Raw genomic sequence first — 26,605 nt, forward strand, 5'->3', positions numbered from 1 at the left:
CTCTCGACTGTTGCATGAGAGAGAGTGTTTTTTTTTTCCATTTCATTTGAGTCATGAGGCAGGATCTCCTTACTGCAGCAGCTTCACATATATACTAAAATAGAATAATTTTAGAAAGTAATGTTAGGGGAATGGTTAAATCAAATAAGCTACATGTCAAAGCTGTAATAGTAGATATTTAAAATGAGTTATTAAAATTAATAGCATGCTAAATGTTAGGATATGAAAGTAATGATAAAAAGTACCCTCCATTGGATTTATAGTGTAAGTGCATACATGTAGAGAAAACACAGGGTCATATGATAAAGCACTGCAAAATACATATCCAAAATATAATATGATAATATAACATAGTACTAAGCTATCAAGTTGATAGAAATGGTTTAATTTTTTTCTACTTCATTTTAATTTTAGAAGAAAAGATATTTTTGGTTTTTTGTTTGTTCGTTTGTTTCAATCCTTTACTGTATTGAACACAAGTGTGTCTCCTTTTTGCTTTTACACTCTATTCTGTCATCCAGTCACCCAGTCACCCTGGTCACTGTAATCCTTTAAGGCTACCTAGAATAGTTTAATCCATCTTTTTGTTAGTTTGTTTATAATTCCAATTACATATGTAAAATCAAGTATGGTCCTCCTTGGTGTTTACTTTTCTAAACCAAGTAGAAGTCAGTTTTATCTTTACTGAAATACTGAGCCAAGAGATCAAAGCCTGAAGCTCCTTTCCAACAAAACGGTTGTAAAGTTTAGTAAGGAGTGTGAATGAATACCATATGTGTGGAATTATGAGATTTCAAAAACTTTTGAATCCTTTTAGAGAAAATGAATCTAGGTACTACTTTAAATCATTATTTTGTACCAAAAACAAAAAACCAAACCCAGTGCTGTCGAGTCGATTCCAACTCGTAGCGACCCTATAGGACAGAGCAGAACTACCCCATAGAGTTGCCAAGGAGTGGCTGGCGGATTTGAACTGCCGACCTTTTGGTTAGCAGCTATAGCTATTAATCACTACTCCACCAGGATTTCCTTATTTTGTACAATACAGTACAATTCAAGAAAGAGGCTTTAAAAAGCTATGGTTACTAACACATAATAAGCAAAGTAAGTCTCCATTATTTTATTACCTTTAAGATTTTTAATTAATTATGTGTTAGAATTATCAGATTCCAGCTTGAAAGAAACATAAGGTGTACCTAAACACCCATTGCTATGGAGTCGGTTCCAACTCATAGAAACCCTGTAGGACACAGTAGAACTGCCTCATAGAGTTTCCAAGGAGTACCTGGTGGATTTGAACTACCAAACTTTTGGCTAGCAGCCACAGCTCTTAACCACTACACCACCAGGGTTTCCAAGGTATACACAAGGCCTGTAAAATTTGAGGCCACTTTTCTTGGATTATAATTCTAGAAAAAGTACGCATTAGTTAATCAAGCAAAGTCTATGATTATACAACTTCTATTCCCAAAATGCTTGCTAGGAGAAAATATGTCTTCAAATTTACTTGCTCCATGTTTATTTTGTGGAACCAATAATAAGTATTATATTTTAGACTAGATTTAACATTTTCCATGAGAAACTATATTTTACATGATGATTAGTTAACTTACTTTCTTACTTCTAAGCTGTCCTCAAAAAAACTATATAAGACCTACATTTTCCGGAACATTAAAACCAAAACCCAAGCCTGTTGCCATCAAATCCACGCAGACTCATAGAAACCCTATAGGACAGAGTAGAACTGCCCCTACAGTATTCCCAAGGCTGTAAGACTGCCACATCTTTCTTCCACTGAGCAGCTGGTGGGTTCAAATCACTGGCCTTTCACTTAGCAGCTGCATGCTTAACCACTGTGCCACCAGTGCTCCTTGTTCTTGAACTTTAGGGGGAGAATACTTCTTTCAATTTGTCAATAGTTCATTAGTAGTTGATGATAACCAAGTTTTTCTCAATTTGCTTCTTGAACTGTTACCTTAAAAAAAAAAGTGCACCAAAGATTATTAGAAACAAAAATTTAACATCTTCATTGGAATTATGCCAGTATATAATTTTATCAAAATCTCAGCAAGCATTCTATTGAACCAATATATATGAACCAATCCCACATCTGTCTGTTTCTTAAATTTAACCAGGAAAACAAGTAACCACCATTCATTGGAGGTGGTGTACACTTAAGATGTGATTAAAAAATATACCACGGGGGCGGAGCCAAGATGGCGGACTAGGCAGACGCTACCTCGGATCCCTCTTACAACAAAGACACGGAAAAACAAGTGAATCGATCACATACATAACAATCTACGAACCCTGAACAACAAACACAGATTTAGAGACGGAGAACGAACTAATACGGGGAAGCAGCGATTGTTTCCAGAGCCTGGAGCCAGCATACCAGTCAGGTACGGCACAAGCACAGAGACCTGCTCCACCCCCCTGAACTAACCCCGGGAGGGGGACTAGCCGGTTCCACGGGCGGCGTGGGACGCAGCCGTTAGGAGAAGTCCCCGGGAGGCAGTGACTGATCTTGGAGCAGAAAGAGTAGCATCCGAGCCGGGGAACCGTCCCACAGGGATTTGGACTGCACGCAGGTACGCCATAAACACGGAGAGTTGCTCCACCCCCTGAACTAACCCCGGGAAGGTGACCATCCGGGTCGCGCGGGCGGCGTGGGACGCAGCCGGTAGGAGAAGTCCCCGGGAGGCAGCGACTGGTATTGGAGCGGGGAGAACAGCGTTCCAGCCGGGACACTCGGTCGCGGCACAAGCACGGGGAGCTACTCCACCCATCTGGGCTGGCCCTGGGAGGGGGCCCACCTGGTTCACGGGGGCGGCACGGCCACGCGGCTGGAGGGACGAGAAGTCCCCGGGAGGCAGCGACTGATTTTGGAGTCGAGAGTGCACCGTCCCAGTAGGGGAGCCTTGACGCTGGGCGTGGGGCTGGAAGCGGAGGATCTGACCGTGACTCCAGCGGGCCAGACCCCCCGGGGGCAATCTCCACACAGACAGCACACATAGGCGACGCGCCCGCGGGAATCTCAGATATAAGAGTCATTCCAAGCAAGACAAGCAACTCTGGCTATATTCTGAGGTGCTACTCTCCTATCTCTCTGTTCCCTCCCCCACCCTCCCCAGGCGGCTTCATTAACATCTGAATAGCCTGAGCCAGAGGGAGAACTCTGATAGGGATCTGACTGCAGTTTTTTTTTAGCGGATTTTCTGGAAAAACTAGTTTCCCAGTGATGGCTCGGAGACAACAATCCATATCAAACCACTTAAAGAAGCAGACCGTGACAGCTTCTCCAACTCCCCAAACAAAAGAATCAAAATCTTTCCCAAATGAAGATACAATTTTGGAATTATCAGATACAGAATATAAAAAACTAATTTACAGAATGCTTAATGATATCACAAATGAAATTAGGATATCTGCAGAAAAAGCCAAGGAACACACTGATAAAACTGTTGAAGAACTCAAAAAGATTATTCAAGAACATACTGGAAAAATTAATAAGTTGCAAGAATCCATAGAGAGACAACATGTAGAAATCCAAAAGATTAACAATAAAATAACAGAATTAGACAACACACTAGGAAGTCAGAGGAGCAGACTCGAGCAATTAGAATGCAGACTGGGACATCTGGAGGACCAGGGAATCAACACCAACATAGCTGAAAAAAAATCAGATAAAAGAATTAAAAAAAATGAAGAAACCCTAAGAATTATGTGGGACTCTATCAAGAAGGATAACCTGCGGGTGATTGGAGTCCCAGAACAGGGAGGGGGGACAGAAAACACAGAGAAAATAGTTGAAGAACTTCTGACAGAAAACTTCCCTGACATCATGAAAGACGAAAGGATATCTATCCAAGATGCTCATCGAACCCCATTTAAGATTGATCCAAAAAGAAAAACACCAAGACATATTATCATCAAACTCACCAAAACCAAAGATAAACAGAAAATTTTAAAAGCAGCCAGGGAGAAAAGAAAGGTTTCCTTCAAGGGAGAATCAATAAGAATATGTTCTGACTACTCAGCAGAAACCATGCAGGCAAGAAGGGAATGGGACGACATATACAGAACACTGAAGGAGAAGAACTGCCAACCAAGGATCATATATCCAGCAAAACTCTCTCTGAAATATGAAGGCGAAATTAAGATATTTACAGACAAACACAAGTTTAGAGAATTTGCAAAAACCAAACCAAAGCTACAAGAAATACTAAAGGATATTGTTTGGTCAGAGAACCAATAATATCAGATATCAGCACAACACAAGGTCACAAAACAGAACGTCCTGATATCAACTCAAATAGGGAAATCACAAAAACAAACAAATTAAGATTAATTAAAAAAAAAATACACATAACAGGGAATCATGGAAGTCAATAGGTAAAAGATCACAATAATCAAAAAGAGGGACTAAATACAGGAGGCACTGAACTGCCATATGGAGAGTGATACAAGGCGATATAGAACAATACAAGTTAGGTTTTTACTTAGAAAAATAGGGGTATATAATGAGGTAACCACAAAAAGGTATAACAACTCTATAACTCAAGACAAAAACCAAGAAAAACGTAACGACTCAACTAACATAAAGTCAAACACTATGAAAGTGAGGATCTCACAATTTACTAAGAAAAACGCCTCAGCACAAAAAAGTATGTGGAAAAATGAAATTGTCAACAACACACATAAAAAGGCATCAAAATGACAGCACTAAAAACTTATTTATCTATAATTACCCTGAATGTAAATGGACTAAATGCACCAATAAAGAGACAGAGAGTCACAGACTGGATAAAGAAACACGATCCATCTATATGCTGCCTACAAGAGACACACCTTAGACTTAGAGACACAAACAAACTAAAACTCAAAGGATGGAAAAAAGTATATCAAGCAAACAATAAGCAAAAAAGAAGAGGAGTAGCAATATTAATTTCTGACAAAATAGACTTTAGACTTAAATCCACCACAAAGGATAAAGAAGGACACTATATAATGATAAAAGGGACAATTGATCAGGAAGACATAACCATATTAAATATTTACGCACCCAATGACAGGGCTGCAAGATATATAAATCAAATTTTAACAGAACTGAAAAGCGAGATAGATACCTCCACAATTATAGTAGGAGACTTCAACACACCCCTTTCGGAGAAGGACAGGACATCCAGTAAGAAGCTCAACAGAGACACGGAAGATCTAATTACAACAATCAACCAACTTGACCTCATTGACTTATACAGAACTCTCCACCCAACTGCTGCAAAATATACTTTTTTTTCTAGCGCACATGGAACATTCTCTAGAATAGACCACATATTAGGTCATAAAACAAACCTTTGCAGAGTCCAAAACATCGAAATATTACAAAGCATCTTCTCAGACCACAAGGCAATAAAACTAGAGATCAACAACAGAAGAACGAGGGAAAAGAAATCAAATACTTGGAAAATGAACAATACCCTCCTGAAAAAAGACTGGGTTATAGAAGACATCAAGGAGGGAATAAGGAAATTCATAGAAAGCAACGAGAATGAAAATACTTCCTATCAAAACCTCTGGGACACAGCAAAAGCAGTGCTCAGAGGCCAATTTATATCAATAAATGCACACATACAAAAAGAAGAAAGAGCCAAAATCAGAGAACTGTCCCTACAACTTGAACAAATAGAAAGTGAGCAACAAAAGAATCCATCAGGCACCAGAAGAAAACAAATAATAAAAATTAGAGCTGAACTAAATGAATTAGAGAACAGAAAAACAATTGAAAGAATTAACAAAGCCAAAAGCTGGTTCTTTGAAAAAATTAACAAAATTGATAAACCATTGGCTAGACTGACTAAAGAAATACAGGAAAGGAAACAAATAACCCGAATAAGAAATGAGAAGGACCACATCACAACAGAACCAAATGAAATTAAAAGAATCATTTCTGATTATTATGAAAAATTGTACTCTAACAAATTTGAAAACCTAGAAGAAATGGATGAATTCCTTGAAAAACACTACCTACCTAAACTAACACATTCAGAAGCAGAACAACTAAATAGACCCATAACAAAAAAAGAGATTGAAACGGTAATCAAAAAACTCCCAACAAAAAAAAGTCCTGGCCCGGACGGCTTCACTGCAGAGTTCTACCAAATTTTCAGAGAAGAGTTAACACCACTACTACTAAAGGTATTCCAAAGCATAGAAAATGACGGAATACTACCCAACTCATTCTATGAAGCCACCATCTCCCTGATACCAAAACCAGGTAAAGACATTACAAAAAAAGAAAATTATAGACCTATATCCCTCATGAACATTGATGCAAAAATCCTCAACAAAATTCTAGCCAATAGAATCCAACAACACATCAAAAAAATAATTCACCCTGATCAAGTGGGATTTATACCAGGTATGCAAGGCTGGTTTAATATCAGAAAAACCATTAATGTAATCCATCACATAAATAAAACAAAAGACAAAAACCACATGATCTTATCAATTGATGCAGAAAAGGCATTTGACAAAGTCCAACACCCATTTATGATAAAAACTCTTACCAAAATAGGAATTGAAGGAAAATTCCTCAACATAATAAAGGGCATCTATGCAAAGCCAACAGCCAATATCACTCTAAATGGAGAGAACCTGAAAGCATTTCCCTTGAGAACGGGAACCAGACAAGGATGCCCTTTATCACCGCTCTTATTCAACATCGTGTTGGAAGTCTTAGCCAGGGCAATCAGGCTAGACAAAGAAATAAAAGGTATCCGGATTGGCAAGGAAGAAGTAAAGTTATCACTATTTGCAGATGACATGATTATATACACAGAAAACCCTAAGGAATCCTCCAGAAAACTACTGAAACTAATAGAAGAGTTTGGCAGAGTCTCAGGTTATAAAATAAACATACAAAAATCACTTGGATTCCTCTACATCAACAAAAAGAACACCGAAGAGGAAATAACCAAATCAATACCATTCACGGTAGCCCCCAAGAAGATAAGATACTTAGGAATAAATCTTACCAAGGATGTAAAAGACCTATACAAAGAAAACTACAAAGCTCTACTACAAGAAATTCAAAAGGACATACTTAAGTGGAAAAACATACCTTGCTCATGGATAGGAAGACTTAACATAGTAAAAATGTCTATTCTACCAAAAGCCATCTATACATTTAACGCACTTCCGATCCAAATTCCAATGTCATATTTTAAGGGGATAGAGAAACAAATCACCAATTTCATATGGAAGGGAAAGAAGCCCCGGATAAGCAAAGCACTACTGAAAAAGAAGAAGAAAGTGGGAGGCCTCACCTTACCTGACTTCAGAACCTATTATACAGCCACAGTAGTCAAAACAGCCTGGTATTGGTACAACAACAGACACATAGACCAATGGAACAGAATTGAGAACCCAGACATAGATCCATCCACGTATGAGCAGCTGATATTTGACAAAGGACCAGTGTCAATTAACTGGGGAAAAGACAGCCTTTTTAACAAATGGTGCTGGCATAACTGGATATCCATTTGCAAAAAAATGAAACAGGACCCATACCTCACACCATGCACAAAAACTAACTCCAAGTGGATCAAAGACCTAAACATAAAGACTAAAACGATAAAGATCATGGAAGAAAAAATTGGGACAACCCTAGGAGCCCTAATACAAGGTATAAACAGAATACAAAACATTACCAAAAATGATGAAGAGAAACCCGATAACTGGGAGCTCCTAAAAATCAAACACCTATGCTCATCTAAAGACTTCACCAAAAGAGTAAAAAGACCACCTACAGATTGGGAAAGAATTTTCAGCTATGACATCTCCGACCAGCGCCTGATCTCTAAAATCTACATGATTCTGTCAAAACTCAACCACAAAAAGACAAACAACCCAATCAAGAAGTGGGCAAAGGATATGAACACACGTTTCTCTAAAGAAGATATTCAGGCAGCCAACAGATACATGAGAAAATGCTCTCGATCATTAGCCATTAGAGAAATGCAAATTAAAACTACGATGAGATTCCATCTCACACCAGCAAGGCTGGCATTAATCCAAAAAACACAAAATAATAAATGTTGGAGAGGCTGCGGAGAGATTGGAACTCTCATACACTGCTGGTGGGAATGTAAAATGGTACAACCACTTTGGAAATCTATCTGGCGTTATCTTAAACAGTTAGAAATAGAACTACCATACAACCCAGAAATCCCACTCCTCGGAATATACCCTAGAGATACAAGAGCCTTCATACAAACAGATATATGCACACCCATGTTTATTGCAGCTCTGTTTACAATAGCAAAAAGTTGGAAGCAACCAAGGTGTCCATCAACGGATGAATGGGTAAATAAATTGTGGTATATTCACACAATGGAATACTACGCATCGATAAAGAACAGTGACGAATCTCTGAAACATTTCATAACATGGAGGAACCTGGAAGGCATTATGCTGAGCAAAATGAGTCAGAGGCAAAAGGACAAATACTGTATAAGACCACTATTATAAGATCTTGAGAAATAGTAAACCTGAGAAGAACACATACTTTTGTGGTTACGAGGGGGGGAGGGAGGGAGGGTGGGAGAGGGTTTTTTTATTGATTAATCAGTAGATAAGAACTGCTTTAGGTGAAGGGAAAGACAACACTCAATACATGGAAGGTCAGCTCAATTGGACTGGACCAAAAGCAAAGAAGTTTCCGGGATAAAATGAATGCTTCAAAGCTCAGCGGAGCAAGCGCGGGGGTCTGGGGAACATGGTTTGCGGGGACTTCTAAGTCAATTGGCAAAATAATTCTATTATGAAATCATTCTGCATCCCACTTTGAAATGTGGCGTCTGGGGTCTTAAATGCTAACAAGCAGCCATCTAAGATGCAGCAATTGGTCTCAACCCACCTGGAGCAAAGGAAAATGAAGAACACCAAGCCCACATGACAACTAAGAGCCCAAGAGACAGAAAGGGCCACATGAACAAGAGACCTACATCATCCTGAGACCAGAAGAACTAGTTGGTGCCCGGCCACAATCGATGACTGCCCTGACAGGGAGCTCAGCAGAGGACCCCTGAGGGAGCAGGAGAGCAGTGGGATGCAGACCCCAAATTCTCATAAGAAGACCAAACTTAATGGTCTGACTGAGACTGGAGGAATCCCGGCGGCCATGCTCTCCAGACCTTCTGTTGACACAGGACAGGAACCATCCCTGAAGACAACTCATCAGACATGAAAGGGACTGGTCAGCGGGTGGGAGAGAGACGCTGATGAAGAGTGAGCTAATTATATCAGGTGTACACTTGAGATTGTGTTGGCAACTCTTGTCTGGAGGGGGGATGGGAGGATAGAGAGAGAGGGAAGCCGGCAAAATTGTCAAGAAAGGAGAGACTGAAAGGGCTGACTCAAGACGGGGAGAGTAAGTGGGAGTAGGGAGTGAGATGTATGTAAACTTATATGTGACAGACTGATTGGATTTGTAAACGTTCACTTGAAGCTTAATAAAAGTTATTATAAAAAAAAAAATATAAAAAAAAAAAAAAAAAAAAAAAAAAATATACCACACTCTCACTGCTCACCTCCAAATTCAATTTTATGAGTTTCTATGTAATAGTACTAAAGGTTGAAATTGAATTAGGGAGTTCAGAATGTCTTTGTTTAAAATCCATCTCTTCAGATGACCACAAAGCAGTGCTACTAAATTGAAGGAGAAAGATGGACTGAGAACAGAGTAAAAAGCAAGAGTTCTCAAACTTAAAAACAATTTGTACACTAGGTCTTTGTACGTGTTCACACAGACACAAAACTCAACAGAAGAAAACAAATTGGAAGCCTACCAAGATTTTGATGGAATTGTATTTGAAAGAAAATTCTGTCTGATCTGTCAATGCCTGTAATCAATTTCTAGGATTCCATACATGCACAAGAAGGAAGTGCCCTGTGAAAGTTGTGGAGCTCCCGGTAAGAGCTTATTCTCCAACACCCACCTGTGATTTAGTCATGAGGAATTTTGGACCAGGAATAAACTCTAATGTGTAAATCCAGTAGTCAAGGCTGACAAGGGGTTTTCGCCCAGGGAGCAGAATCAGGACCCTGCATGTGAACAAACAGGAACGTCATCATCAGGAAAGGCACCCCTCACTGTTTCAGCCTCGAAGTAGTCCATAGTAGCCTGGACCTGTGATGGCTGTGTGTTTGCCATTCTCTCCTCTCTGAATGTAACATGCTTTGCTTCTGTGATTCTCTATGCTTACTTATGCATTGATATATCGAGGCAGACAACTTCTCTAAAACTGATAAGAAGTACAGTGAATCCCTTAAAAGATATTTGGCTTTCAGCTGGGTGAGGTCATTGGATAAGAGCTTGTGATTGGTTTCCTTCAGGAAGGGGTGAATATTCTCTATGCACAGGAAGAAGGTTATGCATATATATCTAAGCAGTCGAAGACTTGTGTTAGAGACTTCTGGTGGACGACCATCTTCCATTCTCCTCTTCCATTAGAGTAGAACTCCCAATGTTTATAAGCATAGATGGTCTTCCTGAATACAAATTACATTACCCAGATTACTTGGCATGTACACTTGGAAAAGTAACTAAATTCTAGCCAATAAGCCATCAACAAAAGTGTGTGGGAATTCTTTTTAAAAAAGAAAGGGCATGCCCTTTGTCCTCCCAACTTCTTACTATTGGATTGCAGATATGATTGCCAGGGATTGTGTGGCCATCTTGGACACATTTAGGGAGGTAGAGCAGTTAGTATCAAAGTAAGATTAAAGTATAATCAAAGTAAGATTAAAGGATCCTATCATATATAACCTGAACTCCTCTTATTAGAGAGAAATGTATCTCATTTAAGCCATCTTTATTTGGGTTTCTTTTTGGTAACTGATAATCTAATAGAATCCTATTTAAACCAATGTGATTATCTCCATTTTATACTTATGGAAAGCAAGTTGAAGTAAAATTAGTCAAACATTATACAGCTACTAAATGGCTGATCTAGAATTTAAATAAGGCTAATTTTTTTTTTTAATCAGAATTTAGAAATTTTTTTTCTTAATCCTGAAACTAAACTAGTGTTCACTAAAAATTTGGGTAACATTATATTTTATTTGCATTGTTATAAATTAATATAATGTAGATTAAAGAAAAAACTCTTGTGAGAATGAACCATCCATGTGTCTGATACGTATAATATTGGAAGAGGGCAAACCAAAGACATACTAGCTATTGCTTCTGGGAAATGAATGGTTCTGGCCATGGTAGAGAAAATGATAGAGATTTTAAATTTTATCCCAAATATTCATATTATTACATTTTAAAATGGTATTTAACTATAATAAAATATTATCAATTATGAATTTTAGTTGGGATACGATCAGTAATCAGTAATTTAATATTCCATATTTTAAAATATTCTAATTTTTTTTTAAAAGCAGCAAAGGATATACAGGTTAAAAACAACAATGAAACTCATAGGTTCAAAACAAAAAGCAATCTAATAACAAGTATGAGGGTATTTGTCATTTAGTAACTAATTAAGGTACACTTTTTTGTGTGTGGTTTTCTGGATCTATCTATCTGTATATGTGTATGTGTGTTTATTCTTTTAAAGCTCACTAGAGGACTCCTTGGAGCCCTGGTGGTGCAGTGGTTAAGACCTCTGCTGCTAACCAAAAGGTTCATCCACTCCTTGGAAACCCTGTGCAGCAATTCTACCCTGTTCTATTGGGTTGCTATAGTCAGAATCGACTCTTCGGCAACAGGAGAGGACTCCTTATCTTCTTCTACCTAGAAAAAATTATCCTATCTAGAAAAAATTTAATGGGGAATACAACAAACATAGTTAATAATAGCACAACTCTACAATTTCTTATGTTTTATAGTTATTAGTTCCTGTTGATGCTTCACTGTAGTATAGTCGTCTTTTGTATGGCTGCTTTTTTTACAGCAAAGAAATTGTTCTTCAACATAGCACCCTTTCCCTGCCCCTCCTCAACAAAGCCAGCTAACAAAATTAGAGTGAGCTGGAAAAGTACTGTTCCAGGGCACAGGCTGGGAATATTGAAGTAAACTATCAGAATCCTACAAGGAAGATGAATGATGCCTTATCAAGGTATTTTGTGCTTTATGTTGGTATACACAATTGCTCAAAATAAAAATAATTCAAATTCCTTGACTCAATTATAAGATCAATTTTTTTTTTATTAACCATCGCTCAGATGGGTTACTAAATTGAGATTAAATATGATTGACAGTATGTTTAAACCTTGGTCAAGTATAAGAATTTATTTAAGTAATTTCTAATATTTCAAATATAAAAGTTGTAAAGTCATCTGGAATTAAATTTGTTAGTTCAGAATTATACATATATTTACTGTTTATAGTAAAAAGCCAAGCAATTTAGAGAAGTAAAATTAACTCTAATCCACTCTGTATTACACATAGCTGCCTTTTTAATACATAAAAACATTCAAAAAAATATTTTTCTATGAGCTCTCCATCAATGCACATAAATTGCTTCTAACCTACTTTTAGATAAAAACAACCCCCCTTTAAAGGGAGTAAATTATTTTCTAAGTTAGAAATTTAGATATAAGAAAAGTAAGTAGCCTTTCTTCTTGACACCTGTTTAATGTTTTCACAAATAACCAAACAACCATATTTTAGAAGGTGTTATCATCTCAAAAAAAAAATCCCCAGATTTAAATGGGTCAGAGTAATTTTGAGGCATAAATTGAATACTGGAGTCGTTCTTCTTTGCGTAGACACTGCCCTACTGATAAAGTGTAAGAGTGACACAGTACCCAGTGAAATCAAAGTGGGATTTCAGAGGCTCCAGGCAGGAAATAAAGAGGATTAATGCAGTCAAATTAATGGTGAAGAAGACCCCAGTGGCTGAAGTCACAGTTGGTGTACATGAACGCGTTTAAAATTTTATTCCTTGTTAGTCTGATCTATCTGCATTTAAAAGGATGTCCTGGTAAAGCAGTTTAAAATAAAAAAGGTTCATTTGCTTCCTTCTGGACCAGAAAGTTACAGCTGCCCAATTTTACCTTTTATATAAAGGAAAACGAGTGAGAAAAACTGTTCCGTGGCAGAATAGGCTCAAAGAATTGTAGAAATTTGTCTCGAATTCAATTGTTCCAGGCTGACTCTTGTGGATGATACAAACCTATTCTCTGTCTTTCCCTAAAGCCCTTTAGGATTCCGCTCTAAAACAATGTATTCACAATTAGATTTTAATAGCTGATTAGAGTTTAATGAGTAATTCTTTCTCATAGTACCCACCCACATTCTGGTCAGAATTACTTCTTCCCCAAGGAATTACTATTGGATGGCAGAATTATGAATAAATAAGCCTGTTATTCTTGTGCTTCAAATTATCTCTGGTATGAACTTGTACCTGGGGATGTGACGGTTACAACTGACTGTTTTAGCCTTTTTTTTTTTTCTCATGTTTCCAAAGAGCCTAATTCTGGAATTTCTTCTCTCATTAATTTAAGATGCACAGCATTGCCACATCCAGAAATTTTTTCTCTCATAAAATAGCTCCACTTTTATAACTTCAAAATTTCTTTAGCCTCATTTTAGTTTTGATCTTGCCTACTATCTCCTTTTCCTTTAAAACCTATCGTCGTCACCAGATTCAATAATCCTTCTTCAAACACTTTATATTTACACCGTACTTCTGGTTTCTGTCTCCATACGGCTTAGATTTGGGGTCAGCCTTTCAGTGACCCCTATCTGGAACCCATCCCTCTTTTTTCCTTTCTCCAAAGGGAATTAATGAATACTTCATTTTCTGGATAAGAAAGTGACAAAAACAAATATATCTGAAACTATGTCATTGAGCTTTCCAGAAGCATATCATAAAATAAGAAAAAAAAAATCATGCTTGAATTTTTCCACAAATGTTTCAAAAATAATTTTATAGCAAAAGGAAAGTATGTATGTGCATTTGGAGGGTGGAGAGGAAGGTTTTACTACCCAAGCAAATCTACTATTCAATTGGATCCAGATACATCACTAAAGTCATCCTGAAACAAAATAACATGGATCCTATCCAATCCCGAAATATTTTATCTTTTATTTCCTCTTCGTGTGTGTGTGTATCCATGACTGCAGTAGTATTGGAAACACACCTATCATTATACAGACAGTTCAGAGTTATATCAACAACAAAAAAGCTGAAATAAAAACAAGGATACAACCAGAGACATACAATTAAAATGTTAAAAGATTATTGAACCAAATTGTAGGTGTACATTTAAATGTGTTAATATTATTGATGATAATTTTAGAAAATTATTACAAAAATTGACCTCCTCAAAATAGAATTGATTATATACTAACTAAAGAATATAGGGTAAGTTAAAAACGCTCCCCAGGCTTCCCCACAACAAGATGTCAGGAACAAATCTTTATAACTTTTATATATGTATTTTTTCCAATTCTCAAATAATACTATAAACTACATAAATTATTAACATAAAACTTGCTATACATTTTTTTAAATTTTTAAAACCAGTACTAAAAACCCTCAAAGATGTAAGTATTAAAGAGAAACTGTCAATACTATTTATTTAAAGATTTGCAAATATATTAAATAACATGGCCAAAATTGAATTTCAGGACAAGTTAGCAAGAAAGCACACATTCTGAGGGTAAAAGTGTGTGTGTGTGTGTGTGTGTACGTGCGTATGTTAGTCAAGTCAAAACAAGCCCTTTTGATTCCATCCCTAACTCAAAGAGCTGAACAGATCTGGTGGAAGAAATTAAGGGATAGAGATACATATATATACATATATATATTTCTTGTTTTTGTGTGCTGTTCAGTTGATTCTGACTCACAGTGACCCTTTAGGACAGAGTAGAACTGCCCCATAAGTTCCCAAGGAGTAGCTGGTGATTCAGACTGCCGACTTTTGGTTAGCAGCCTGAGCTCTTAACCACTTTGTCACCACAGCTTATATAAAAAACCCTGGTGGGTTAGTGGTTAAGTGTTATGGCTGCTAACCAACAGGTCAGCAGTTCAAATCCACCAGGTAATCCTTGGAAACTCTATGGGGCAGTTCTACTCTGTCCTATAGGTTTGCTGTGAGTTGGAATTGACTTAACGGCAGTGGGTTTGGTTTTATGTATATATATGCGTGTGTGTGTGTGTGTGTGTGCATATATGTATGTATACAGACAGGTATAGTACATATTTTTTTTTCCAGAAACAACAGGCATTCCCGATATGGCCACATACATCAGAGTATCAAGTAGGGTAATGACAGGGTCTTCCATAATTTCAAAGTCCTAACAGTTACCTTAGTTCTAATAATTTGATATTCAATTTAAAAAGCATAGAATTTACTGCCATGTGAAATATTATAATGAAGAATTAAGCCTTATTTAAATTAAATCACCTCATTTCCCTCTTGATTATATTAATTTCATGCAAGAAAAGTCATAGTTTGCTCTTTGTAAGGATGAGAAATTATAGAAGGAAAGTAGGTCAGTTGATAATATTCTGCTACTTAAGCAATGGGATTGTCAATGCTGAAAAAGAAGTAGTAGAAGATAGAGAAGAAAAAGAAAAAGGAGATGAAGAAAAAATAAAAGAAACTGAAGTGAAAGAAATCTGAGACATCTAAGAAAATTATAAAATATACTAAGAGTAAATAGCCCCATATACATTTTATATCTGCATTTAAACATATGGAAAATTTTACATTTCATTCTTAAAATTGAAACAAAGATTTTCTGCTGTAATAGAAATCACTTTCCAGGTTTTTTCTTTAGTTTTTATGTTGGATATTTTCTTATTAATTTGAAGGATCTCTTTGCATGGTGGTACTTAACACTTCTCTTGCTTCAGGTGAAGCAAATTTGCAGAGAATGGATTTTGACATGCTAAAATTTCTAATATTTATGCTATCTATTCTGTCATTCTTTTCCTCTATGACTTCTGGGTTTGCTATCTTGTTTAAAAATTACTTCTGAATTCTGAGGTTGGTTGTAATATTTTTATTTTTATATCTAGAACATTAATTTATTTGGAAGCAGTTTTGTGTAGGTAATGAGGTAAGCATTTGGGGTTTATTTTTTTCCAAGTGGAATTTTCATTATGTTCTCATAATTGATTTTTAAAATAATCTTAAAGGCTCAAATGAAATACCCCTTTAATATATATTACATTCCTCATCTTCCTACATAAGTTTCTTGATTATTTAGATTGTGTTCTTATTATTTTAATTTCCCTGAGGAAAAAAAGGTTTTGATTACAGCAGAGTAATATATTTATTGCCTTTGATGACAAGCACCTTATCCTACAATTCAATTTGAAATTTTTATTGCAATTTTGTCACATTTATTCTTCCCTATCGACTTATAAATTATTTTGTATAATATCTCCTAAAATGAGATTAAAATATTTACTATAAATTTTAAGCAATGAGTAAAAACCAATAAATTTGAGCTTTTTCTATTCTGGAGCCTGATACATCTCCCTATTCTTCAACTTAGGAAATTCTTAACAGCAGATTTCAAAGTAAAAGAATGACTTTTAGTTGTCCACAATTAGCAAGGCATGCCAGTTTCTGTGAGACACATACCCACTGCAAGCCCACTGCCGTCCAGTCGATTCCGATTCATAGAGACCCTATAGGACAGAGTAGAACTGCCCCACAGAGTTTCCAAGGGGATATGTGAGACACATATCAGATATTAATTGGTAAGGATTTTTTAACATTTGAATAGCAATTATTTTTTTCAAAATCTTAACTGACATCGAGTGGAAATGTTAGACTTTCATAAAGAATGTTTAAAACTACAGGAACAAAGTGAAAAGCTGTACAGATTCCAATTCAAACGTGAATATGAGTAGAAGTCTACAATTATTTTCATTATAAATGTTGTAGCCTAGTTGACAATTTCATACTTTCTTAGGTAGTGAGATCTAATAAGTTAAATTATATGGTCAATTTATCAAAGAATGTGTTCATCATAATTTCTGTTTGATCAGTTACCACCACATACACTATCATTTTGTCCGTTCTATAGCCAAAGCTGAATTTAAACTGTAAAAAGTCAAATGTATTTAGAAAATCTTAAATGGCTGAAAGGTAACAAATGTGAAAAAGTGTGAATCAGAAAAGTAACAATTAATGTAGAACCCAAGACTTCAATATTTGACATTTAAGCATCTCTCTCAAGCCTCCATCATGGACAATTTTGAGCCTTAACTACAAATGAAAATGTCATAGCTAATTGGTCATGTACCTCTGACATTTCATTTCAGGTTTGGTGAGTCAGTTTTGCAATTTTGAACATTTGAAGTCAATATCCAGGGACTGAAATCTTAGAACTAAATATTTTTTAAAAATTATTTTATGGAACACTTACATTTTGCTTTACTTCAATATAATAAAGCAATCCACAACTACAGAAATAGAACTCAAGTTAACACACAGGCACTTGAACTACAAAGATCATACGAGAAAAAAAAAAGAATAATATTAATAATTACAGAGGCCTTTCAATTTCCTCTTTAAAATACTTCTGAGGCTTAGGAGAAAAACTGTCCATTTCTGAAAAGCTTTCATTATAATACATGTATAACATTAATTGAAGCTGTGGTTAAGTTTCAGGTGATATTTGAAATGTGCTATCTTTTCTAAATTTTTGGTCTACATAACTCTCTTTTAAGGCTGAATATAAATAAATTCAGCTAAACTTAGCTTAAGAAGTAAGCAAATATATTAATGACATGACAAAACATCATGTGGAATCAAAGTGTAAGGGCATAGTTCCAAACCAAACTCATTGCTCAAACCAAACTCATAGAGACCCTATGGGACAGAGTAGAACTGTTCCATATGTTGGGTTTCCAAGGCTTAATCTTAACTGAGAGGATTCCTTGTGATGCAGTGGTTAAGAGCTCAGCTGCTAATGGAAAGATTGCTGGTTCATACTCACCAGCTGCTCCACAGGAGAAAGATGAGGCAGCTGTAAATATTTACAGCCTTGGAAATCCAATGGGGCAGTTCTACTCTGACCTGTGGGGTTGCTGTGAGCCATAATCAACCGAATAGCTATTTGTTCATTTGTTTTTTAAATCTTTACAGAAGCAGACTGCCACATCTTTCTCCAGCAGAGTGGCTGGTGGGTTCTAACCACTGGCCGTTAGGTTAGCAGCTGAGCACTTAACCACCAGGCCACCAGGGCTCCTTAAGGGCATAGTTAACCAAAAAAAAAAAAAAAAAAAAGCCAAACCCATTGCTGGTGAGTGGATTCCAACCTATAGGGACCCTATAGCTAGAAAAAAAAAAAAAAAAAAAAGCTTCTAGAAAAAACTGGACCAAGGAGTTTACTCTCAGAATTCTCTATTTTTCTAGTCTGCTTCCCACTGAACACTTGTCTCATTCTCCTTTCTTGCGTTTACGCAGAGTTGTTTCCATTGCACAAATTAGAATATGATTGTCAAGAGTGCATACGTTTGTTTACATGTTGTTACTTAAAAGTACTAGACATACTGAGTTGGAGTCTTAGACAAATATAAACTGGGAAAGATTCTAATTGGCTCAACTTGAAGAGCGCCCACACAGGGAGGAAGGGCCCAGCACATAAGGTGAGTGGCAGGAAAGGGGGCCGGAGTACTTCCCACAATAACAATGTAGTGATTCTCTGAAAACGGGATGAAAGACAAGGGATGCTAGGTGGAAAAACAAAAAAAAGTAATGTACAATATCTTCTGTTTTTCATTCCATTCTTTGCCCTAGGAATAAACTCTCTTGAGATACAAGATTGTTTAATATGCAAATATAAGAAAAGAATACTATTAAAGAGGATATATTTAAAGAAATAAAGCAAACTCTTTCTATGCCTAAATGATTTTCTGTTTAAGCTTATTTTTCTCACAGTTTTAGCAACAACTTTTTTAAAATTGTAGAGAATAACTGGAAATCAATAGTTTAGAGACATGTTAAATGAAATAGGAAAAACGAAAATCCCGAAAGGGTCAAGAGTAGAAATAGTTAACTTTAATCAGAAAATAACCTTGGATTTTCTCACCACATCAAATTTATTTGATGACATATTAATATTTTACATCATTTATAACCACAAAGTCCATATTTTGGAAAGTGCTCCATAACTTATTACTGTCTTGTTAGGTCTCTTGATGCTTCTTCATAGATTTTTCAAAACACAATTTGTCTAGCTTTCTGGGTTTCCTCAGTAAGAGAGAGAGTACCAAATTATCTAGTCCACCATCATAGAAATCCTGCTTGTCAATTAGTTTTAGTACTCATGGTAGCTACTTACCCTAACATACCTTATTATACATAAAGTGACCTAGGTAATAGTACTTGGAATTTTGAAACACAATAACAGGTGCTTTCTATGCATCTTCATCAATATGGCTAACAAGGGAAGGACAAGCTACACTGTCATTAAAGTGTGTCCCTTCACTGCTTACCCAACTGGGATCTACTCTTTTTCAAGTATTTCCAGAGTGGGCACACTTAAAACAACTTTTACAATGTGTTGTCCAGTCTTTTACATTCTCCCTCTCCTTTCCTTCCATTGTGTTTCCTTCTCTCTTTCATGTTCTTGCTGATTTTTGAACACTGTGAAGTCAGTATTTCATTCTACCTCCATAACAGTATCTGTCATTTTGAGCTGGCCAGAAAATAATAGTGTCTTCCTCTTGTGTGTGCTACCAAATACAAAGCCCTTAGTATCTATTTTGAGGTTTGACAGTGAAGCTATTCTCACCTCCAAGTTATTTGAGTTAATTTCAGTGCTAAATTCTGCCACACAAGAGGCAGAGTTCATAGGGCCCAGCCCATGGAGTCAGCTGGCCTGGTTTCAAGCCCCAACTCTTCCACTTATTAACTGTGCAACTTTTGGCAGGTCACTGAGGCTCACTGGGCCTCAGTATCCTTAAATATAAGTGAGTGATAATCATATCTACCTCAAATGTGTGGTTATGAAAATGAAGGGATGCATATAAAGCTCTCATTGAGGGTCCTCCTCTTTTGCGCTGACCCTCTACTTTACCAAGCATGATGTCCTTCTCTAGGAACTGGTCCCGCCTTGTAACGTGCCCGAAGTAAATGAGATGAAGTCTTGCCATCCTTGTTTCTAAGCAGTATTCTGGCTGTACTTCTTCCAAGACGGATTTGTTCTTCTAGAAGTCCACGGGATATTCAATATTCTTCTCCAACACCATAATTCAAAGGCATCTATTCTTATCCTGTCTTCCTTATTCATTGTCCAGCTTTTGCATGCAAATGAGGCGATTGAAAGTCATCTCTTTTATGGTTAGGGTTTTAAAATTCTCCAATACATACCGTTGGAAGGTTTATTTTTTACTCATTTATCAGGCACACGATGAGTTCTTTCAATTAGGAGACTTGTACATGGTACTTCTTGGAATTTTTTTGTTTGTTTCTTGGGAGGATAGGAGTGGATAATTTTCTGAACTTTTATCTATCTAGAACTCTGTTTATTCAGTTATGTAAAATCATATATAGATACTTTTTTCTCTTATTTTACACATTTTTCTGTTTCTCTGGCTTTTTGAGAACTTTCCTTGATTATGTCTTCCAAATCCTGAGATTTTATTCAATTTTATTTTGGAAATTTTTTAAACACTTTTCTGGATCTTCTTCTTATTCTATGATTGGCCCTTTGTTGTTCACATGGATACAATGTCTTTTAAAATTCTCTGTGCGTACACATTAGGATGTCTTTATCGATTTTGTTTTTGTTCTACGTTCTCTTTGTAACTTCTGCTATCAGTTTTCTGGTGTAAATTTTCATGGTGACAGCTCAAGTAAATATCGAGGGACATTTTTCTTTCCATTCATATATAAGAAAGAGGAACTAAAGTTCTGGTTGGCTGCTCTGGGAACGTTAGCGTGCTTGCTTCACATCCGTCTTTGCTTTATTGAGATAGGACTTAGGCAAGGGTTAGGAGAGGGAAGCCCAGATGTCAGCCCTCACATCACTTTTTCTTCAAACCTTCACTTTCTCCAGGTATTAACCCTAAATTATCTTGCTTGGCAGGTAGGCTTTCCCTATGGAAAATTTCAGTTAACCCCTTGAACTCAGCTCCGTGTTTTATTTTTGCCCTTCCCGGTCATGCGTGACATCCTTGAGCGTTGAGATGCTTTGATCTCTGCAGGGAAAATTAGCTTCTTTCCAAGCTGTACCATGCTTCAGGAATTTCCTGGGTTACTTCTTCCACCCAATGGTGCATCATTTACTAATATCATCTCCAGTTAGCATAGTCCAAAGGAGCCTTGGTGGAACGAAATGGCTAAGCACTTCTCTGATACTTGAAAGGTTGGCAGTTCAAACACGCCCAATCATTCCATGGATCAAAGACTTGGTGATCTGCTCTTGTAAAAATTACAGCCCAGAAAACCCTATGGGACAGTTCTACTCTGTCATATGGCTGCTAGCAGTCAAAGTCAACTTGCGGGATTTCATAACAACATGCATAGACCAAAATTAAGTTGAAATTACTCATCTAATCCTTCTTCTGTTAGTTTTGCTCATCATGAGTTTATACTTTTTTCTATCCCTTACTGTCATTTTATTGGAATTTTACAGAGAGAGAAAATAATTCAGGGTATCCACTATTAAATGGACTATGTTTAGAGAGATAATCTAAACTTTGTGTCTGGACACTTCTACTTCCATATGTATAAGACTTCACTGCCTTTAAAAAGCTGTCCAGGCAATTTTCCATGTTCTAGTAAAGTTGTTCCTCTTGAATCTTCAAAAATTAGGTCAACTGTAAAAGTATTAGCATTATCCCCACGTAACAAAACATGTAGGTGGTCATCAAATATGATAATACAACGTTAAGATAAAATACATTTGAATTTCTTGATCCCTTTTCTTTCTTAAGTAGCTCTATAGAGTATAGCAAGGCAGGAACGAGACTTCTCAATGCTTACCTCACCTTTTGTAAATATGAGCTAGTATTCATTCCTTGCCAAAAGTGATTTCAAATCAAATCACATAATGAAAGAAGACAGCTAGCATAGGAGTTAGTATAATGTAAACTTCTAAAAACACCTACTATCTTTCCATTGTCATCAGTCTCAACTACAGAGACATGCCTTTATACTTATCAATATTTTAAAACAAAATTTTAAGTTTAACTCCTGCAATACTGGAAGAGCAAGCTGTCTCTGACTTTAACCAAATATGAGATAAACTGCATATGATTTAATGGGCCAAGGAGTTACGATCCCTTGAAATCATATTCCACCTGAAAGACTGGATTTATGACCAAAATATATACCCAGGATATTAACTCTACTAAACTGTGAAATTTTTTTGATAATTGTCTATAAGGGGACTTATTAAACATGAGTTTTATCATTATCATGCAATGCACTATTTTTTAGAGTAATATGTCTTCCATAACCAATTTATGCATGTAGAAAATATACAGAAATAATAATTACTTAGTACGGCACTGGGTTTTCTGGGTTTTAATATTATTTGCAGGTTTTCATATAAAAATAAAATTTAAAGCAAAAATCTTAAAAACTGTAATTCAAATGAAGCATATTTAATTCAATCGCTAATGTCCTTTGTTGAGGAATCAAAACAAGTTTTGGCTTGATTATACTACTTGGATGAGAGAATGATATTCAAATGACTATGATTACCCCATCTTTCTCAAAATTACAGAAACACAGGCAGGTACAGAACATTTTTCTGAAAAGCAATGAGTGGACATAGCAAATTACAGGCATGAATCTTTAAGGAGACTCTGCTAGGAAATTAAAACAAACAAAAGCAAAATATAATGTGTGTAACAAACCATCTACTTAAACTGCTTACTTACTGTACAACAAACGTGTTAGAATCAGAAGAAACTGACATGTATTATGAAAAAGGAATATTGCATATTTTCGAAGTCTTTTCTTCACTGTGACTGTCGCTTTAATACTTTTATACTCTAGAAAGTGATTTTGAGATTATCCATCCTATTGGTTTAAGAAATAATTACATTTTTTTAAAGATTCATTTGGGGTTCCTGAGGGGTTCAAATGGTCAAAGTGCTAGGCTGCTAACTGAAATGCTGGCACATTGGAGAAAACAGCTGGTGATCTACTTCTGAAAAGTCAGCTACTGAAAACCCTGTAGGGCTCCGTTCTACTTTGACGTACATGGGGTTGTCATGAATTCTAATAGACTCCATGGCAACCGGTGCTTTTTTTTTTAATATCCATTTATACTTTGTCTAGCCCCAGATCCAGCAACATCCCAAGGAAAGATATAATGGAATGAGTATAAGAATAAAGCACAATAAAACAAAAGGAAAACTGGATAAATACAGAAAACAGGGTAGATATCTTAGTCATCTAGTGCTGCTATAACAGAAATATCACAAGAGCACGGCTTTAACAGAGAGAAGTTTATTCTCTCACAGTCTAGTAGGCTAGCAGTCTGAATTCAGGGTACCAGCTCCAGGGGAAGCCTTTCTCTCTTTGTCGGCTCTAGAGGAAGGTCCTTGTCATCAGTCTTTCCTTAGCCTGGGAGCATCTCAGCACAGGAATCTCAGGCCCAAAAGATGTGCTCTGCTCTTACTGCATTCTTCATATGAGGTTCCCAACTCTCTGCTTGCTTCCCGTTCCTTTTGTCTCTTCCGAGATAAAAGTTGGTACAGGCCACACCCCAGGGAAACTCCCTTTACTTTGGATCAGGGTTGTAACCTGGTAAGGGTGTTACAATCCCACCCTAATCCTTTTAACATAAAATTACAATCACAAAATGAGACCCACCACAGAATACTGGGAATCATGGCCTAACCAAGTTGATACACACATTTTTGGGGGGACATAACTCAATCTGTGACAGTGGATTATGGGAGAAAAGGGTAAATAGGATAAGAAACTAGAGCAATGAGGTGGTAAATGAAAAAAAAAAAAAAGCTGTCATTTATAATTCTACTCCTCTGCTAAAGTATCTTATTGTCACTGAACTTACTCCTGTGGCCTAAAAATAAAACAGTTTTCTCTTGCTAAAATTGAAAGCACTATCTGTCTATATAAAAGCCTTGCTGTACTTTTTTTTTCCCCCAATATAACAACTATAAAAATGATCATTATGCATAGGGCTACTTATCTACCAGTATTTTACTTAAGACATCTGTCATTCAAAACCATCAGACTATGACACGTTATTATGTTCTTTTTCTATTAAAAAAGTTAACCACCAAAGGGTTGCCATGTATTCAGAAATAGGCAGTAGAAACAGTGTTGATAGTTTCTAACATTAGCCTCTGGGATTCTCTTTTTTAGTTGAGTGTAGCTACATAAAGGGTGTATGCATAATTTCTGCCAACTGCTCTTCAAATGGTAAGTGGTGCGTTTTAAATGCATTACCTATTTGGTAATTAATTAAAAATACCATGCAAATTCTTCCCTTTGGAGTCTGTCTTTGTAGAGAGCCTTTAGACAGGGCCTAGATGCCCCAGGCTTTCAGTGGTTTATTCCAGCTTTCAAAATATTCTCAAAGTGCCTAAGATAATGAACATTCTTGAAAATGTTCCAAGTAGCTAGAAAATATAAACAGTCATTTGCAGAATGGTAAAATTGCAATGCATATATTTCCATTTTTGAAATGAAGTATTCACTGTAAACACAAATAGACCTGTGAATGAGTAATACAGCTTTTCAATTATCTGAATTTTTAGCTATTTTACAGCACACTTAATACTAAAAGTCATCATCATAGGAAGACTTGTTTTATTCAATAGGGCATTAACTATCATTTTCTTTCAAGGTCTAGCAATTTTTCTGAAAGAAAGTGTATTTTTATTTATTTAGAATTTAAATAATCACATATTTTAAACTGCTGCAGCTCTGTTGGCATAAAACTGCCGCAATAACAGGATTGCCAAGTCCAAATGTATTGTCATGATCGTGGTTTTCATCAGTGATAGCGTGATTTGGGGTGGACAGTGGGGGCAGTGGGAGTGGTCTGCCCTGCAGGGAGGAGTATTTTTTCATTGACATTGTTGTAAATACTCGTGGTGACCCCATGGGTAACAGAATAGAAGTGCGCTGTAGTATTTTCTTGGCTGTAATCTTTAAGGAAAGGAGCCCTGGTAGCACACTGGTTAAAGCACTCATCTGCTAACCAAAAGGTTGGAAGTTCCAACCCACCAGCCACTCCTTGAGGGAAAGATGTGGCAGTTTGTTTTGGTAAAGATGACAGTTTTGGAAACCCTATGGGGCAGATCTGCTCTGTCCTATGGCGTTGCTGTGAGTTGGAATCAACTTGACAGCAGTGGGTTTTTTGTTTTTTTTTTTAATCTTTAGGGAAACAGTTCGCCAGGCCTTTCTTTTGTGGTGCCACTGTGTGGTTTTTAATTGTCAACCTCCAGTTTAGTAGTCACATGCCAAGTCTAACATGAGAAATGCATGTACTTTAAAAATCTATTTTTCTATTGAGAAAATGCATTTTCAGTGAAATCTGCGTTCAAGATGCCACAACTAGGAGATAATCAAGAATGAGAAATTAAAAATATCCTTCTGGAATGAAAACTTTTAATAAATTCTATATTTACTCTTGCTTAAAATGAATGTTTATAATTAAATTGCTAAAATTGACATAAAAGTTTTCGACACGATTCTGTAGAGGATACTTGGATATAAAAAGTGAATAAATTAAAAAAACCCATTGCAATTGAATGTATTCTGACTTACAGTGACTCTATAGGGCAGAGCAGAACTGCCCCACAAGGGTTTCTAAGGCTGTCATCTTTATGGAAGCAGACCGCCACATCTCTCTCCCGCAGAGCGGCTGATGGGTTCAAGCTGCCAACATTTTGATTAGCAGCCAATCTCTTAATCACTGTACCACCAGGGCACCTCAAAAAGTGAATATGAGCTGTCAATTTTTCTTTCATTTTATTATGTCTGGCAAACATATTCTTAGAGTATAATAATAAATTGTACTCTTGCATTTTCCTTGGGATTTTAGATAATGGCAAAAACCAAAAAAGAAAGAAAATTATGTTTTTTTCAGAATCTATGAAATAACTTGACCCTCATAAAGAAGTTTACATCGTGAGGTGGAGCCAACATGTTGTCCTAGACAGACGTATCGTGCTGGCACTCTGTAGCAAAGACTTGAAAAAACTAAGTAAAACAGGTAAAAACAACACTCCCGGAAACCTAGCATCAAATGAAGTGATAAAGAACTAGATCAAACACAGAATGGAAGAAGAAACTGAAGGAAAACAGAGAACAAGGAGAGATATTGAGTGGAGGTTCCCTGACATCTAACATGGCACAGCATCACCATCTTGGAACACAGCCAGCAATGACCCTGGACAGGGAATACTGGAAAGCAACTTCACAAAGCTACCAACAAGACACAGAGCACCTGGTAACAAGAGAAATACACATTCCCACCCCTCATCTTTCTGCCCCATATACCACCCCTGCTCATTCCCAATGGGCCATGCCATGCCACTCAGTTAGGGAGCCACCATCCTGCTGCCACTCTGAGTTCACCCTGTCCCTACCAGTTGACTCCCACTGCACCATTTTTTCCCCTTCC

The 26,605-nt window shown here is 36.6% G+C and overlaps 1 protein-coding gene across 2 annotated transcripts in view; it reads right to left on the minus strand.

Moving 5' to 3' along the window:
- Positions 1 to 1,830: 1,830 nt before the first annotated feature.
- Positions 1,831 to 26,605, minus strand: part of LOC126064759 (collagen alpha-1(I) chain-like) — a 253,041-nt gene continuing 228,266 nt past the window's right edge. For both annotated transcript variants that reach the window (XM_049864012.1, XM_049864016.1), the window contains exon 4: positions 1,831 to 1,975. The gene's annotated coding sequence lies outside the window, so the exon portion shown is untranslated. The remainder of the gene's footprint in view (positions 1,976 to 26,605) is intronic.

The sequence above is a fragment of the Elephas maximus genome, chromosome 21 (assembly GCF_024166365.1).
Source record: "Elephas maximus indicus isolate mEleMax1 chromosome 21, mEleMax1 primary haplotype, whole genome shotgun sequence".
Taxonomy (NCBI): Eukaryota; Metazoa; Chordata; class Mammalia; order Proboscidea; family Elephantidae; genus Elephas; species Elephas maximus.